Raw genomic sequence first — 19,780 nt, forward strand, 5'->3', positions numbered from 1 at the left:
TATTCATTAATTACACAATATTTACCAAAAACCTTAGTGCTCAGGCAATAACAACAAATGGATAGAATACCATTTATTGAGTATGGTGTTGTAAGTACTTTCCTGAAACACTTAATATACATTATTGTATTTAATGCAACCCTATGAGAGTCATACTGTTACAATCCCTATTTTAGAGATGAGGGATATGAGGTTTAAGAAGTAACATGCTTAGGTTACACAGCTAGTAAGTTGTGATGTCAGATTTAAAACCAGGTCCATCTTTCCAGAACCCTTCCTGAGCTCTTGACGTGTGTGCTGTACAACCCATGTAAGTAGCAGTGTACACCTGAAAGTGGAATGCAAATGCTCTAATACTGTATTTTTTTTCTCTTTGCAAGCGCTCACTTTTCTGTGATTTCCTTGATTTCACTGCAGTTAATTTTGAAGTGTTTTCTCTTAAATCAAGCAGTGGGTTGGAAGTGTATAAATTGGAAAATACTGTCATAGAAGTAGTTGACATTTGTTTGGAGTTTTGAGTAGAGAAATTGATGACACAGCACATTAGAATTAAAATGAATAAAGAGCAGATAACTAGCTTCTACTTCCTTACAGACTACTAATTTCAGAGTGTTGTTTAACTCTGGCAGATCATTTTATCCCTTACAACTCTTGAGGGATAAGCCCCCATGTTGTTTAAAGTGTAATGAGGTGAGGTGAACCATAAGTCGTGAAGTACTTAGTCTGGTCCTGGAAGAACATGAATATGTGGTAGCATTTCTGAGATAAAGTGCATAGGAATCTCTGTTTTTGTCTTCATTGGCTGTCTCTATCAGTAAGAGAGGTGAGTAGCAGGTTAAAGTTGTATTAAGATTGCTTTATGAAATTGGATTTAATAAGACAAATACATTTTACATTTGTGTATTCTTTAAGCAGTTGCTTGGGTCAGGTTCATCATCCAGATTACCATTAACATCCTCTGAAATTTACTAGGTGTCAAGCGTTATACGAGGTATTTGATGTACATTAACTCTTTTAAACCTTTTTGTAACACTGTAAGGTGTTAACCCCAATTCAGTTTATTAATGAAGAAACAGGTTCTGCGAGGTCAAATAACTTGCTCAGGTGGTAAGTGGCAGAGATTTAGAAATCCATACCCATAACCATCTTGCTTATAACCTAATGGAAAAGCCAGACACATACATAAATAATGAGTATTCTGCAGTATATTAGTGCTCATGGTGTAATATACATAGTAGTATAAACAAAGTGCTGTGGAAATTTAGGAAATGATAGTATTGATGAGGATGGAGGGGGAAAGAAGGATGGCTCAGTAGTTACCATTAAGTTTCTACCGTGCCTTAGGTATGGTGCTAGATAGTTTAGAACCATTATGCTTAATCCTCACAATAGCCTTGTAAAAGTGCCACAGGTGATATGCCTCCTCCTAGGTAAGGAAACAGGTCTAGTAAAGTATTTGCTCCAGATCATTAAGCTCTTAAGTAGTGGGGATGAAATTAGAATTAGAAATCTAGTGGATCTGGATCTGAACTTAAAAGCTGGACCCTTTCCACTGTACTTTGCTGCTTTGAAGGAGGAATGGAATAACAGGTGGTGGGCAGGAGTATGTTCAAAGCTGAGGCATGGATATGAAATAATGTAGAATGTGTTTGTTGTGATGGATTTAGAGAATTGGAAGATGAAAATAACACTGGAAAGGTAAATTACAGCCAGATTTTGGAGGCCTGTGCTCAATGGTTTAAACTTAAATCTGTAGGCTTGAAGAGCCATCAAAGATTTTTTCAACTAGAGAGTGAAATAACACTAGGTTTCAGCTTTGCTTCACTAACAGTATGGAGCATGTGCTTGGAATCTCCACAGGGGTTAGGACAGAACAGGATGACACTGCTAGGAGTCAGTTTTCAATAAGTTGCTTCATTTGATATATCGAAATTAGCAAAAGTGAAATATTTTGGAAATCTCAGGTTTCCTCTATTTCACTTTTTTTGTGACATATGATTTGATTGGAACTCCTTAGGTTATATTTAGCAGGCTTCTAAGTCTGTTTGATGTCTTTTAAGATTCTTCTAGTTACTTTCTCCTGTTTATTTTACAAGCAGTTGAATATGAATAACTAATGCCATATTTATTTTAGGCTTTCCCCATTTTCTTTAAATGGGAAGTAATGAGTTTTAAGAGGAGCTAATACAAATATGGGGAAGGTCAGTTGTATTGAAGTCCATGTTTCCAAATTTCCAGGTATAGCCGATTCCCCTGGTGTCTTGGTTTACTGCCTCTAGGTTGCTGTTTGAACACCTGGAGAAGGATGACATGGATAAAGAGAGAAGCAACTAAAGGAGCTATACATGGCCAATAGAGGAAGAAACAGTCCTTTTCTGCTTGTACAGCAGTATGAAATTTTGAGATTCGAAGGTGTTTTTGTTTTTGACATTGTTTAAACACTTATTGAGCATTTACTTTATCGAAAGTGCTCTAGATCCATTGTATCTTTAAGTCCTCCCAGTAAACATGGTGTAGGTTCTGGTATTGTTGAGTAAACTAGGATCAGGAGATAATTTACCTAAGGTCAGTGATGAGCTTAGATTTGAATCCAGAACTCTGGATTCTCTTTCTTACTACCTAGCACTGCCGCTCTGGCCCTAGGTTTTGATTTGTTTTCAACAACAGGTAGGTGAGTAGGGCCAATAGAAACAGTATGGGACACTTTGAAGAAAGAGAACACAGCAAAGGAAGTCCAAAAGTGTGATTCTAATCCTGGACATCATCACTAATGTTAATTCTCTTAATCTTCTCTACGTGAAGATGGACTTTTTAAGGAGAAGGGAAGAAGAATCCCCCAAAGTGGGAATGAACAAGGAGGACCGTTCTCTCCCTTCCATACCCACAGGTATGAGAGAGAAAATGGGAGAGAGGGCTTCAGGGGGAGTATCTTCAGGGAAGAGCCAAGTTTCAGTTAGACCATGAAGATGAAGGAAGTGTTCCGGAAGTTAAGGATCCTAGGGGATACTGCTGACATAGCAGGGCTTTTAATTCTAAACAGAATCCTAAAAATGTGGTGTTACTGGGTCAAAACAATGTACGTTGTAAATTTTAATAGCTACTGCTAGACTGCTTTCCAGGGAGTTTTGGCAGCTCACACTCTCACCAAGAGGATGTGAGACGACCAGTTTCCCCACATCCTTGCCAGCACTGGATGGTGTCTTTTCAGTTTTTGTTAATCTGATTAAATTTTCAGAGTCCTTGTTTTAATTTGCATTTCTAGTCGTAGTGGTGTTTGTAGTTTTTGATTTTGTTTTGCAGTCAGTTGAGTTTGAACAGCTAATGCAAACACTTGTTTTAAGCTATTTCAAATGGGAAAGAGTAGGGACATAAGAGTGACGGATTGGCTTTGCAGGTGTCCCATGGTATTATGGAAGGTTTGTTTTCTGTTTGCAGAATAAAAAGTGCTGATTTTAAGATTGAATTCCGTTCTATAAACTCCTGATTATGGATGAGATTGAGCTCCTTTTGGCTACTTATGGTTAGTTATTGTATAAATTCCCTGTTTATCCTTTGTTCATTTTCTATTGGATTATTTGACATTTTCTTATCAGTTTGTACGAGTTCTTTATGTATACTGGTCATGTATAGCAAATATTTTCTTTCGTGACATTTATCTTTGATCATTAATCTCTTCACTTACCCTTATTTAAAATTATGTCATCAAATTGGCATTTTTTTCGTTCTGGCTTTTGGATTTTCTGTTTTGTCTAAGAATGCCTTCTACTTAATGACATTATACATATGTTCTCTTTTGTTTTCTTCAAAATATTTTATAGATTTCTTGTTAAAATCAGATCTTTACTCCATGTGGAATTAATTTTTTGTATGTATGAGATGAGAACCCAAACTTGCTTTTTTCCAGGAAAGACTATAGTTTAGCTGAATAGTCAATCCCTCCCCCAACTGATTTGAGTAGTCCTGTTTATCATAGTGTACTCTGTTTTCGATAACCTATTTGCTAGTGGCATTACTGAATTAATAATAATAGCTTTCTACCAAATTTTACTGATAATACCTGATAGGACAGGACTCCTTCCCTATTCTTTTTTTTAATTATTGGTAATTCTTACAAGTTCTTTCATGTACATTTAAAAATCATTTTGTGAGCCACTATGGAGAACAGTATGGACGTTCCTTAAAAAACTAAAAATAGAACTACCATACGACCCAGCAATCCCACTACTGGGCGTATACCCTGAGAAAACCATAATTCAGAAGAGTCATGTACCACAATGTTCATTGCAGCTCTATTTACAATAGCCAGGACATGGAAGCAACCTAAGTGTCCGTCGACAGATGAATGGATAAAGAAGATGTGGCACATATATACAACGGAATATTACTCAGCCATAAAAAGAAATGAAATTGAGTTATTTATAGTGAGGTGGATGGATCTAGAGTCTGTCATACAGAGTGAAGTAAGTCAGAAAGAGAAAAACAAATACCGTATGCTAACACATATATATGGAATCTAAAAAACCCAAAATGGTTCTGAAGAACCTAGGGGCAGGACAGGAATAAAGATGCAGATGTAGAGAATGGACTTGAGGACACGGGGAAGGGGAAGCTGAGATGAAGTGAGAGAGTGGCAAGGACATATCACTACCAAATGTAAAATAATAGTTAGTGGGAAGTAGCCACATAGCACAGGGAGATCAGCTCAGTGCTTTGTGACCACCTACAGGGGTGGGATAGGGCAGGTGGGAGGGAGGGAGACGCCAGAGGGAAGAGCTATGGGGATATATGTATATGTGTAGCTGATTCACTTTGTTCTAAAGCAGAAACTAACACACCATTGTAAAGCAGTTATATTCCAATAAAGATGTTTAGGGCTTCCCTGGTGGCGCAGTGGTTGAGAGTCCGCCTGCTGATGCAGGGGACACGGGTTCGTGCCCCGGTCCGGGAAGATCCCACATGCCGCAGAGCGGCTAGGCCCGTGAGCCATGGCCGCTGAGCCTGTGCTCCGCAACGGGGGAGGCCACAACAGTGAGAGGCCCGCGTATCGCAAAAAAAAAAAAAAAGATGTTTAAAAAAAATCATTTTGTGCAGCCGTGGAATTATTGGAATTGCTTAAAATAATAATTTGGGACTGGTTGAAATTCAGGCACATGTACATTTCTTTATTCAGATGTCACATGTCCTTTAAAATTTTTTTTTAACTTTCCTCTAGTTTTTGGATATTCCTTATTACACTTATTCCTAGGTATTTTGTAGTTTTGGTCACCCTGTGAATGGGATATCTCTTTATTTCTAAATGGTTACTAATAAAAATGCTGTTGCATTTTGTACATTTATCTTGATTTTTTTGATCTTCTATCGAATTTCTTATCATGTTTTCTGATCATTACTAATTTTCTAGTTTTGTCTCTTGGGCTCTTTTTTTTTAATAACAATTTTATTGTGATATAATTGTCGTATCTTAAATTAACCCTTTTAAAGTGTGCAGTTCAGTGGTTTTTAGTGTATTTACAAAGTTGTGCAACCATTACCACTATTTACTTCCAGAGCATTTTCATCACCTCAAAAAGAAACCCATTAGCAGTCACTCTCCATTCTTCTCTCCTTCTAACCCCTGGCAACCACTAATCTATATTCTGTCTCCATAGATTTTGCCAATTCTGGGCATTTGGTATAAATGGAAGCATACACTGTACAGCCTTTTGTGCCTGGCTTCTTGCACTTAGCATAATGTTTTCAAGGTTCATCCATATTGTAGCCTATATCAGTACTTCATTCCTTTTTATGGCCAATAATGTTTCATTGTGTGGATAAACCACATTTTGTTTATCCATTTTATCAGTTGATGGCCATTTTTATTGTTTCAATTTTTCAGCTATTAATATTGATGCTGCTATGAATATTTGTATACCAATTTTTTTTGGACATATTTTCAGTTCTCCTAGGAGTAGAATTGCTGGGTCACATGGTACCTCTGTTTAACTTTTTGAGAAATTGCCAAACAGTTTTTCCAATGCAATTATACCATTTTCCCTACCAGTAGTATGCGAAGGTTCCAGTTTCTCCACATCTGCACTAACATTTGTTAATCATCCATCTTTGAAACCATCCTGGTAAGCGTGAGGTATTAATCTCGTTTAATCTCGTTTTGATTTGCATTTCCCTAATGACTGAAAAGATGGTTGAGCATCTTTTCATATGCTTATTGGCCATTTGTGTGTCTTCTTTTGGAGATACAAAAATCAAATCTTTTGCCCATTTTTTAAAAATTGAAGTGTAGTTAACTTACAATGTTGTGTTTCAGGTGTATAGCAAAATGATCCAGTTATATTTTTTTCAGATATTTTTCCATTATAGGTTATTACAAGGTACTGAATATAGTTCCCTTTGTTTCACAGTAAATCCTTGTTGCTTATCTATTTTATGTATGGTAGTTTGTATCTTTTAATCCCATACTTCTAATTTATCCCTCCCCTTTCTTCTTTTCCCCTTTGGTAACCATAAGTTTGTTTTCTATGTCTGTGAATCCGTTTCTGTTTTGTATATAGATTCATTTGTACTATTTTTTTAGATTCCACATATGTGATATCATATAATATTTGTCTTTCGCTGTCTCACTTCATTTAGTATGATATTCTCTAGGTCCATGTTGCTGCAAATGGCAATATATCATTCTTTTTTATGGCTGAGTACTATTCCATTTTGTGTGTATATGTGTGTGTATATACACACTACATCTTTTTTTTTTAACTGAAGCATAGTTGGTATACAATATTATATAAGCTACAGGTATACAATGTAGTGGTTTGCAAGTTTTAAAGGTTATACTCCAATTATAGTTATTATAAAATGTTGGCTATATTCCCCATGTTGTACAATATATCCTTGTAGCTTATTTTACACATAGTTGTTTGTACCTCTTAATCCCCTGTCCATATATCACTCCTTCCCCCTTCTCCCCACTGGTAACCACTAGTTTGTTCTCTATATTGGAGAGTCTGCTTCTTTTTTGTTATATTCACTAGTTTATAGTATTTTTTAGATTCTACATATAAGTGATATCATACAGTATTTGTCTTTCTCTGTCTGACTTATTTAACTTAGCATAATACCTTCCAAGTCCATCAGTGTTGCCGCAAGTGGCAAAAACTTCACCCTTTTTTATAGCCGAGTAGTATTCCATTGTGTATATATACTACATCTTCTTTATCCATTCATCTGTTGATGGACACTTAGGTTGCTTCCATATAATGGCAATTGTAAATAATGCTGCTGTGAACATTGGGGTGTATGTATCTTTTCAAATTGGTGTGGGTTTTTGTGTTTTTGGATATATACCCACCAGGAGTGGAATTGCTGGGTCGTATGGTAGTTCTATTTTTAGTTTTTTGAGAAACCTCCATACTGTTTTCCACAGTGGCTGCACCAATTTACTTTCCCACCAACAGTGTATAAGGTTTCTCTTTTCTCTACATCCTCTCCAACATTTGTTATTTGTGTTCTTTTTGATAATAGCCCTTCTGACAGGTGTGAGGTGATGCCTCACTGTGGTTTTGATTTGCATTTCTCTAATAACTAGTGATGTTTGAACACCTTTTCATGTGCCTGTTGCCATCTGTGTGTCTTCTTTGGAGAAATGTCTATTTTGGTCTTCTGCCCTTTTTTAAAATAAATTTATTTATGGCTGGCTGGCTGGCTGGTTGGCTGTGTCGGATCTTAGTTGCAGCACATGGTATCTTTATTGTGGCACACGGACTCTTTGTTGTGTCACGTGGATTTCTCTCTAGTTGTGGTGTGTGGGTTTTCTCTCTCTAGTTGTGGCGCCCAGGCTCCAGGGCACGTGGGCTCTGTAGTTGTGGCATGTGGGCCCCAGAGCGCACGGGCTCTGTAGTTTGCGGCACGGGGGCTCTCTAGTTGAGGTGTACGAGCTCAGTAGTTGTGGTGTGCAGGCTTAGTTGTCCCGTGGCATGTGGGATCTTATTTCCCCGACCAGGGATCAAACCCGTGTCCCCTGCATTGGAAGGTGGATTCTTTGCCACTGGACCACCGGGGAAGTCCCGGCCCATTTTTTGATTGGGTTGTTTGTTTTTTTTGATATTGAGTTGTATCAGATGTTCATATATTTTGGATGTTAACCCCTTGTCAGTCACATCATTTGCAAATATTTTCTACCATTCTACCATTCCGTTGTCTTTTCGTTTTTTTGATGGTTTCTTTTGCTGTGCAAAAGCCTTTAAGTTTGATTAGGTCCCATTTGTTTATTTTTGTGTTTATTTCTTTTGCCTTGGGAGATGATCTAAGAAAACATTGCTATGATTTATGTTCGAGTATGTTTTGCCTATGTTCTCTTTTAGGAGTTTTATGGCATCATGTGTCATATGTAGGTCTTTAAACTATTTTTATTTTTGTGTATGGTGTGAGGGAGTGTTCTAATTTCATTGTAGCTGTCCAGCTTTCCCAACACCACTTGTTGAAGAGACTGTCTTTTCCCCATTGTATATTCTTGCCTCCTTTGTCATTGATTAATTGACTATAGGTGTGTGGGTTTATTTTTGTCCTTTGCCCATGTTTTACTTGGGCTATTTGTCTTTTGTTGTTGGGTTGTTAAGAGTTCTTTATATATTCTGAATATAAGTCCTTTATCAGATATATCATTGGCAAAAATATTCTCCCATTCTGTGGGTTGTCTTTTCACTTAATCGTGTCTTTTGAAGTTTTTTAATTTCATGAAGTCCAGTTTAATGTTTTATCTTTTGTTGCCTGTGCTTTGGTCATGTCTTAGAAACCATGGTCTAATCCAGGGTTACAAAGATTTACACCTGTTTTCTTTTAAGACTTTTGTAGTTCTGGTTCTTACACATAAGGTCTGATCCATTTTTAGTTAATGGATATGAGGTGGGGGTCCAACTTCATTCATTTGGTTGTGGATATCCAGTATTCCCAACACCATTTCTTGTAAAGATTATTCTTTCCCTATTGAATAACCTTGAAACCCTTGTTTAAGATCAGTTGACCATAACTAAAGGTTTATTTCTGGATTCATTTCTGTTCCATTGATCTGTGTCTACCCTTATCTGTATCTACACTGCCTTGATTATTGCAGTTGTGTAATAAGTGTGATCAGGAAGTATGAGTCCTCCAACTTTGTTCTTTTTCAAAAGTGTTTTGGCTATTCTGGATCCCTTTCATTACCAAATAAATTTTGGGATCACCTTGTCAATTTCTGCAAAAAAAGGCAGCTGGGTCTTTGATAGGGATTGCTGTTACTCTAGATCAGTATGGGGAGCATTGCCATCTTAACAATATTAAGTCTGTCAATCCATGAATATGAGAAGTCTTTCCATTTATTTAAGTCATCTTTAGTTTCTCTCGATGTTTTGTAGTTTTCTGTGTACAAATCTTGCACTTCTTTTATTAAGTTTATTCTTTTTGAAGGTACTGGGAAAGGAAATGTTTTCTTAATTTTATTTTCAGGTCGTTCATTACTACCATATAGAACTATAACTGATTCTTGTATATTGATCTCATATCGTACAACTTGGTTGAACTCTATTAGTTCTCTATTAGTTTTTTTGTAAATTTCTTAGTTTTTTCTATATACAAGATTATGTCACATGTGAATAGATAGTTTTATTTCTTTTTTTTCCTTCTTGCTTAGTTTTAGTATAATGTTGAATAAAAATGGCAAGAGTAAATATCTTTGTCTTGTTCCTGATCTTAGGAGGAAATCATCAGTCTTTGACCATTATTATGTTAGCTGCGAGTGTTTCTTAGATCAGGGTGACAAAGTTCCCTTCTATTCCCAGTTAGGTTTTTATCCTGAAAGGGTGTCTTGGGTTCTTAAAAGGGTTATATGAGACAACGCAAGTAAAGTACCTGATAAATACTAGGGCTCTATCAAAAAAAGGGGCAGTTTTGGAGAATGTTCAATTGTACACATGTTTTGTTACATTTCTCTTTATTTTTCCAGGGAATATTTAATAAAGGGTAGAACTGAAAATTTGCAAAACTGTCCTCCTTTTTTAAAACTGGAGTTAGAAGATAAGAAACACTTATCAAGTAGCCTAATGTATACTCGAAGGAGTGCAAGTCCTCTTCAAAAAGGATACATATAGAAAATATTTTATATACAGAAGACTTGTCTGATATTTTTCAAATTTACAGAATTAACCCTGTGATTTGGGAATTTAAAGTGTTGACAGTTAAACTTTGTAAAGATTTTTCACTTGAAAATTCAAATTTAGCTTAGTTTTAGTATCCTTAGATACATTTTCCACAAGATTAGCATTAGTTTTTGCCTAACCTTTTCATACAAAATGATGACATTCTGACGCTGTCAGCCCTTCTTTATTTGTTAATAGGGATAAAGATACATGTTCCCTCCCCTGTTTAGTTACACCGAGTTATAGTGTATATAATAAAGGCAGGATAAACATTTGATCCTTTCAATTATTTATTAGTTTTTAAATAATGAGTTGATTCCTAGCATCCTATGAAGTAACCATTGAGATTTTTTAAATTTTTATTTATTTATTTATTTATTTTTGGCTGTGTTGGGTCTTCGTTGCTGCACATGGACTTTCTCTAGTTGCGGCAAGAGGGGGCTACTCTTTGTTGCGGTGCGCAGGCTTCTCATTGTGGTGGCTTCTCTTGTTGCGGAGCACAGGCTCTAGGCACGCAGGCTTCAGTAGTTGTGGCACGTGGGCTCTAGAGTGAAGGCTCAGTAGTTGTGGCGCACGGGCTTAGTTGCTCTGCGGCATGTGGGATCTTCCCGGCCCAGGGCTCGAACCCATTTCCCCTACATTGGCGGGTGGATTCTTAAGCACTGCGCCACCAGGGAAGTCCCACTGAGATTTTTTTTTTTAACATCTTTATTGGAGTATAATTGCTTTACAGTGGTGTGTTAGTTTCTACTTTATAACAAAGTGAATCAGCTATACATATACATATATCTCCATATCTCCTCCCTAACCCACCCCTCTAGGTGGTCACAAAGCACTGAGCTGATCTCCGTTTGTTATGCGGCTGCTTCCCACTAGCTATCTGTTTCACATTTGGTAGTATATATAAGTCCATGCCACTCTCTCACTTCGTCCCAGCGTACCCTTCCCACTCCCCATGTCCTCAAGTCCATTCTCTACGTCTGCGTCTTTATTCCTGTCCTGCCCCTAGGTTCTTCAGAACCTTTTATTTTTTTTTAGTTTCCATATATATGTGTTAGCATACGGTATTTGTTTTTCTCTTTCTGACTTACTTCACTCTGTATGACAGACTCTAGGTTCATCCACCTCACTACAAATAACTCAATTTTGTTTCTTTGTATGGCTGAGTGATATTCTGTTGTATATATGTGCCACATCTTCTTTATCCATTCATCTGTCGACGGACACTTAGGTTGCTTCCATGTCCTGGCTATTGTAAATAGAGCTGCAATGAACATTGTGGCACATGACTCTTTCTGAATTATGGTTTTCTCAGGGTATATGCCCGGTAGTGGGATTGCTGGGTCGTATGGTAGTTCTATTTTTAGTTTTTTAAGGAACCTCCATACTGTTCTCCATAGTGGCTGTATCAATTTACACTCCCACCAACAGTACAAAAGGGTTCCCTTTTCTCCACACCCTCTCCAGCATTTACTGTTTGTAGATTTTTTGATAATGGCCATTCTGACTGGTATGAGGTGATACCTCATTGTAGTTTTGATTTGCATTTCTCTAATGATTCGTGATGTTGAGCATTCTTTCATGTGTTTGTTGGCAGTCTGTATATCTTCTCTGGAGAAATGTCTGTTTAGGTCTTCTGCCCATTTATGGGTTGGGTTCTTTGTTTTTTTGATATTGAGCTGCATGAGCTGCTTGTAAATTTTGGACATGAATCCTTTGTCAGCTGCTTCCTTTGCAAATATTTTCTCCCATTCTGAGGGTTGTCTTTTCGTCTTATTTATGGTTTCCTTTGCTGTGCAAAAGCTTTTAAGTTTCATTAGGTTCATTAGGTCATTTGTTTACCACTGAGATTTTTAAAATTTGAATTGTAGAGTTTTAAAATTTGCAGTGAACTCATGGATGTAAATATATTTAACGTATTACATTTCATTGCCGTTGTGCTTATTAAGGCTTAGGTTGTGCCATCTTTGACAATTGTGAGTCTATTCATTTATTTATTTATTTATTTGCGTACGTGGGCCTCTCACCGTTGTGGCCTCTCCTGTTGCGGAGCACAGGCTCCGGACGCGCAGGCTCAGAGGCCATGGCTCACGGGCCCAGCCGCTCCGCAGCATGTGGGATCTTCCTGGACCGGGGCACGAACCCGTGTCCCCTGCATCAGCAGGCGGACTCTCAACCACTGCACCACCAGGGAAGCCCTGTGAGTCTATTTAGATTGGCTCCTAATGAGTTTTATTTTTTAGGAAATCCTAGTATTTACATAATTTTATTTTTTCAGAGTCACAGAAAAGATTTACCGTTTGAATTTGTAATTTGGAAGAGGCTTGTATTATTTTTCCTGAAGACTTTTATCATATTGTCATGGCCCCAGTAGTCCTTGATAGGTTTTTAGCTTTTTGACGTTGTAAGATGTTTGACTCATCTTGTGCATTTTCTAGAATCAGGTGTTTCTCCAGGAAACCTTGTTACTTTTTGGTAAGAAATTATATTTAGATGCCACAGGTCTGGTAGCTATGAGTGCTCATCGCTGTTGGGTTGGTCTAGAACTTTTTAGTTAACAGAAGTAGGAAATACATATAATATATAGTACAGACACACACATATGTTTGTATTTATTTAATTCATGATAAAACAATTTGATATTTCCAATTCAAATTCAGGACTGCCAATTCAAATTCAGCCCTACATTTTACCTCTCTTCTTTCTCCATACCCAAAAAATTGGTTCTTAATGAGATTAACATGATTATTCATTTGCCTTATCACATAATCAACACTTTGTCTCAAAATAATAATACCCTTACTAGTAACAACAATTTGATTGTTTAAAACAATTTAAGCCCTTTTATTGCAGAATGTATAGTCAGTTTACTGTGTTTTAAAGTCATGTGGGATAATTTCATTTTGGATAGTTATGCTACCAACTCTACACTTGATTTTTGCTTCTGATGTTTAGAAATTGTTGCTGCTGCTTTTTCTAAATTTTGTTTTATAAAACAGCTGCAGGATTCCAAAGTCAAATCTACATGTAACAATATATTTAGAGAACTCTAACTTCTGTTATTCTCTCTTATACCCTGTTCCCTGCCTTCCCCTGCAGAGAAGTTTAGAATTAAAACAAAAACAAAAACCTTTCTTTTAAAAAATCTAAGTAATAAGTGTATATATTTGTGGACCCCTCCCTTTTAAAAAAGATAAATGGTGATGTATATTACACACTTTTCTCCAACTGTCTTTTATACTTATTATCTCCTGGTGATCACTGCATAGCAGTATAGGGATTTATTTCTCTTAAGTATTTACAGCTGTATAATACTCTATTGTATGGACATACCGTAATTTAGATTGATGGATGTTTAGGTTATTTCTCATCTTTTGCTGTAATAAATAATAGAGCAATAAGTAGCCTTGTGTACCAACATTTTATTTTTTGCTAGTGTGTCTTTGGGATAGATTCGTAGAAAGATTTCTGGGTCAAAGGATTAAATGCTTATATATATGTATACGAATCTGTAGTGTTGCTAGATATTGCCAAATTTTCCTACATGAGGATTGTACCATTTTGTATTCCCACTAACAATGTATGGGCCCCTGGCAACCTCACCAACAGAGTGTGTTGTCAAATTCAGTATAGTGTTTTGTTTTTTTTTTTGCCGTACGCGGGCCTCTCACTGCTGTGGCCTCTCCCGTTGTGGAGCACAGGCTCCAGACGCGCAGGCTCAGCGGCCATGGCTTACGGGCCCAGCCGCTCCGCTGCATGTGGGATCTTCCCAGACCGGGGCACGAACCCGTGTCCCCTGCATCAGCAGGCGGACTCTCAACCACTGCGCCACCAGGGAAGTCCCAGTATAGTTTTAATTTACTTTTTCCTTATGAGTGAGGTTGATCAACTTTTCATATATATAAGGGCCATTTGAGTTTATTTTTCTATGAATCGTCCACTTTTTCTTACCCACTTTTGTAGCAAGTTATCCTTTTCTTCTGGGTTTTTTGGTTTTTTTTTGGGGGGGGTTGTCATTTTGTTTGTTTGTTTTTTGGGTTTTTTGGCCGCGCTGCACGGCATGCGGGATCCCAGTCCCCGACCAGGGGATCGAACCCATGCCCCCCTGAGAGTGGAAGTGTGGAACCCCAACCACTGGACTGCCAGGGAAGTCCCATCCTTTTTCTTCTGTATTTAAAAAAAATCTTTATATATTAGGAATTTTTTTTTTTTTTTTTTTCTGTACGCGGGCCTGTCACTGTTGTGGCCTCTCCCATTGCGGAGCACAGGTTCCGGACGCGCAGGCTCAGCAGCCATGGCTCACGGGCCTAGCCGCTCCGCGGCATGTGGGATCTTCCCGGACCAGGGCACGAACCCGTTTCCCCTGAATCGGCAGGCGGACTCTCAACCACTGCGCCACCAGGGAAGCCCTCAAAAGAACTTTATAATCAGCTTCTCAAAATTGAAATTTTATTAAATTTATAAAATGAATTTGAGGGGATGTGATTGACATCTTTATGCTGTTGAATCTTCTTATTCAAGAACACAGTTATTGTCCTCTCAGAAGCTTTTTGACAGACTGATTCAGTAGTGCTTGCTAGGCTTCGTTTGTTACATTTTTATGTAACAATCACAGGCATTTATGATCAAGTTGGTTCAAGTTTTGGGTTATTTCTTCAGAATGGGCTGGGCATCCCTGTTTGTTTTTGCACTCCTTTAAGTGTTTCAAGGAATAACATCTGTGTAATTGGCAGAGTAGTATAAAAGAATATCTGTATTACAGATATTCTTCTAGAAGCATATCTTCGAGGTGGATATTGATAAGGATTAATTCTGCCAATTTTCTTTTGGGCCAGTTGAGGGTCATTTGACATATTTAGGAAATCTTAGTGGCTATTTCTCCATATTATATTTTTCCTTAAAATGAATAGCAAAAAACAGTAACGTAATAAAATTGAAGATTTGATGTTAAATGCTTCCTCTGTGTTCGTGTGTTTTTAAACTACCGTTTGGTGAGAGTGCCAGAAATGATAAATAGCAAAATCACTATGAGCACTGAGGTGCCTCTTGGCTTTGGATTTTCCCACCAAGGAAATTTTGAAAATGTTTTCATTTTCCTGGTATAAATTTAGAAGAGAAAATATTTTCATGCTAAGTATCTGGGGAATTTTTTTTCAGTATGTATGCATGTGTATATGTATTAGTGTTTATAAATTCCTGTTGGAGTTAAATAAGTGAAACCAAAAAATCCACTACCCTCAATTAACCCTCCACTCTATCTGCATTGCCTCTACCCTAGTTTACACTTCATTTCCCCTTTGGAATATTTCAGTAACTGTACCACTGCCCCTAATTTCAAGTCTCTGTCCTCTTCAATTCAGCCGTCTTACTCTTTCCAGAATAATCTTTCTAGCAAAGATTTGATTGTGTCACTAAGATTTTTCATTTGCTTTGCATTGATTAAAGCAGCATGAAATCTTTGCATCTTATGATCTGACCCATATTTCACTGTCCAACTCCATAATTCTACCCTTTCCATTTCTATTCCAGTGATATTTTTCAGTTCCCTTAACATGGCATTCTTTATCATTGCCTCTGTGCCTCCATGCATACTCCTCTGTTGCCCTGAAACACCTCCTTCTGCTAGTTTTCAGCTCAGAACTCTGATACCATCCTGAGTTCCCTGGAAGACTTGGATTTGTTTATTACTGGTGTATAGTTTATTTATTTACATGTCTTTTTTTTTTTTTTTTTTTTTGGCTGCATTGGGTCTTCATTGCTGCACGCGGGCTTTCTCTAGTTGTGGCAAGCGGGGGCTGCTTTTCATTGCGCTGTGCAGGCTTCTCATTGCAGTGGCTTTTCTTGTTGGAAGCACGGGCTCTAGGCGCGCAGGCTTCAGTAGTTGTGGCACGTGGGCTCAATAGCTGTGGCTCACAGGCTGCAGAGCACAGGCTCCGTAGTTGTGGCATATGGGCTTAATTGCTCTGCGGCATGTGGGATCTTCCCGGCCTAGGGCTCGAACCCGTGTCCCCTGCATTGGCAGGCAGATTTCTTAACCACTGCGCCACCAGAGAAGTCCCTATTTACATGTCTTTTTACTCCACAAAATTATTGGGGATCAGGACTGTGATTTCTTTGTGGTGCTTGCTGCATGATGCTCAATTAATATTTGTTGAGTGAATTTAATAACTCACCAGAAATCTCACTTAACCAGAGGGGTTTTGTTTTAGTTGTTGTTGTTCTTGATGTTGTTTCTCTTTCTTTGTTAAAGCAGTTGCAGCAGCTTTAAGTATCCCATTTTTAGGAGGAAGGGAAAAGCAAAAATTCGAGTTAGCCACATTCTCATCTTTGCAGTATGATGTAGGGGAAAGAGCTCCATATTAGGAATTGCACCATTTGAGATCTTGACAGTTAATTAATCCCTCTAGGCCTCAGTTTCCATATCTGCAAAATGACTCTGATATTTCTAACTTTACAGGGTTGTTTTAAGAGTGGATAAGAAAGCACATACTACAGTGCTTGACTCATAGATGTTTAATAAATAATTGAATCTAAATCATGGAGCATTTTATAATGCCAAGTTTTGAGGCTGAAAAGTATAATTAAATTTAAAAGTAAATTGTTAACATTTTGTCACTTGACATTAGATTATACATATATGGATACATGTATATATGTATGTATATATACATACATATATACATACACAAATCTCATGCATGTCAAGTTTTGGAAGTGTAATTTCACGCTATTTTGAAACATATACAGTGGCAGATACTGTTGGCCTCGAGGGTGGGGAGGGAACAGGGAAGGCCAGATTCTCAGATGACATTTTGGAAGACTAGTAAAGTTTGGTGCCTTTGTAATGTTTCTCATAAAGAAGAAAGCAATAACACCTTTATGTCTTCCTAAACAACTTTTCTGCTTGATTCTGAGTAGCTGAGTCACATTAGGAAAGGTTGAATAAGGCCAAAGTGGTTTTTGTTTGTTTTTTAGTGGAATTAAGTGTGTTAAATGAAAGAATAGATACTGAAATAGGAACTTAGTGAGAAGTAATTTATTTGATTCCCAGAAAACAATCTGATTGTAGTACTTTAGAACCTTTTAATCAAGTTCAAGTTCATCTCACAACACACTACAAATGTCTTTTTCCCCCAATTTTTAAAATGTGGCAGAATACACATAAAAGTTACCATCTTAACCTTTTTTTTTTTTTTTTTGTGGTACGCGGGCCTCTCACTGTTGTGGCCTCTCCCGTTGTGGAGCACAGGCTCCGGACACGCAGGCTCAGCGGCCATGGTTCACGGGCCCAGCTGCTCCGCGGCACGTGGGATCCTCCTGACCAGGGCACGAACCCGTGTCCCCTGCATTGGCAGGCGGACTCTCAACCACTGCGCCACCAGGGAAGCCCCTTAACCATTTTTTAAGCATATAATTTAGTGATAACTAGTACATTCGTAATGCTGTGCAACCATCATTATCATTCATCTCCATAACTCTTTTCATCTTGTAAAACTGAAACTATACCCATTAGACAATAACTCCCCATTTCCCCCTCCTCCAGCCCCTGGCAGCCACCGTTCTACTGTCTTTCTCTATGATTTTGAGTACTCTAAATACATCATTTAAGTGGAACCATACAGTATTTGTCTTTTTGTGACTGGCTTGTTTTTCTTAGCATAATTTTCTCAAAGTTCATCCGTGTTGTAGGATATTGCAGAATTTTCTCCTTTTTGAAGGCCGAATAATATTCCATTGTATGTGTATATCACATTTTGCTTATTCCACTCATTTGTTGACAGACACTGAGTTGTTTCCCATCTTAGCTACTGTGGATAATAATGCTGCTCTGAACATGGGTGTACATACACAGAAGTGGAATTGCTGTGTCATATAGTAGTTCTATTTTTGATTTATTGATGCACTGCACACTGTTTTCCACAATCGTACCAGTTTACATTTCCACCAGTGTTGCACAAGGGTTCCAATTTCTCCACATCCTGGCCAGCACTTTTCATTTCCTGTTTTTTCAATAGTAGCTGTCCTAACAGGTGTTAAATGGTAGCTTATAGTTTTGATTTGCATTTCCCTAATGATTAGTGATGTTGAACATCTTTTTATATGTTTATTGGTTATTCGTATATCTTCTTTGGAGAAATGTCTATTCAAGTCCTTTGCCCAATCAAGTTGTTTATTTTTCTGTTGTTTTAAGAGTTCTCTATATTCTGGATATTAATCCCTTATCAGATATACAGTTTGCAAATATATTCTCCCATTCTGTGGGTTGACTTCTTACTCTGGGTAGTGTCTTTTGTTGTACAAATTTTAAAAATTTTCATGAAGTCTAGTTTGTCTCTCTTCTTTTGTTGCCTGTGCCTTTGGTGTCACATTCAAGAAATCATTGCCAAATCCAGTGTCAGGAAGTTTTTAGCTTATGTTTTCTCCTAAGAGTTTTATAATTTTAGGTTTTACATTTGGGTCATGGATCCATTTTGAGTTAATTTTTGTATATGGTATTAGGTAAATGAGTAGGAAAAACACACTCCTCCTATGTTTCTCCTTTTCTCTGAATAGACATGTACGTTTTCCACACATCAAGCAATTCTTTTTTTTTTTTTCAAGTTCTCATCATTTATTGATAAAGCATAATAGTCCATGGCATTAGAGTCTAAGGAGCATTCTATGCAATTCATGGTGAGTTACAGGACGAATAAGGCAATATTTTACTCTTCAAGTTATAGTCATGGAATTAACCTGACTTTCCTTGGAGCGTAGGACTTCTGCTGGGAGGAAATGATGCAGTGTGAAGTAGTGGAACGTGTACTGTTTTTCTTTTTTAACATCTTTATTGGAGTATAACTGCTTACAATATTGTGTTAGTTTCTGCCAAGCAGTTCTCCTAGATTCAATTCAGTTCAGTTCTGACACTGTGTACCTGAAGTTAGCATCAGATCCCACAAGTTAAGAGTTCAGTCCCACAAGACTGCCCCCACTTCAGATGCCAATCACAAGTCCCAGATGCCACCTGAACTTCTGACTGACCAGCTGTATATTGGGGTTCACATGACCCCCTCCTTGGGTTTGATAATTTGCTAGAGTGGTTCACAGAACTCAGGAATACACTTTCGTTTACTGGTTTATTACAAAGGATATAATAAAGGATACAGAAAAACAGCCAGGTAAAGAGATATCTAGGGCAAGGTCCAGAAGGGTCCCAAGTGCAGGGGAGCTTCTATCCCAGCGGAGTTGGGATGCACCACCCTCCTGGCATGTAGATGGCTTCACCAACTCAGAAGCTCTCTGAATCTTATACTATTGGGATATTTACGGAGGCTTTATTGCCTAGGCATGATTGATTTAAATTCCATTTTCAGACCCTCTCCCCTCTTTGGAGATTGGGAGGTGGGGCTGAAAATTTGAAGCTTCTAATCATGGTTTGTTCTGTCTGATGGCCAGTCCCTATCCAGGAGCCCACCAGGAGTCACCTCATTAGAACAAAATACAATGATATCATCCAGGAAATTCCAAGGGATTTAGGATCTCTGTCAGGAACCAGGATCAGAGAACAAATATTAGAACAAAAGATGCTCCTAGTGCTCTTATCACGTAGGAAATTATAAGGGTTTTGAGAGCTTTGA

At 37.8% G+C, this 19,780-nt stretch overlaps 1 protein-coding gene across 1 annotated transcript in view; it reads left to right on the forward strand.

Annotated features, from left to right (window-relative positions):
* Positions 1-19,780, forward strand: part of FAF2 (Fas associated factor family member 2) — a 59,882-nt gene that overhangs the window by 1,072 nt on the left and 39,030 nt on the right. The window lies entirely within an intron of this gene.

Source organism: Stenella coeruleoalba, assembly GCF_951394435.1.
Source record: "Stenella coeruleoalba genome assembly, chromosome: 3".
NCBI classification, from domain to species: domain Eukaryota; kingdom Metazoa; phylum Chordata; class Mammalia; order Artiodactyla; family Delphinidae; genus Stenella; species Stenella coeruleoalba.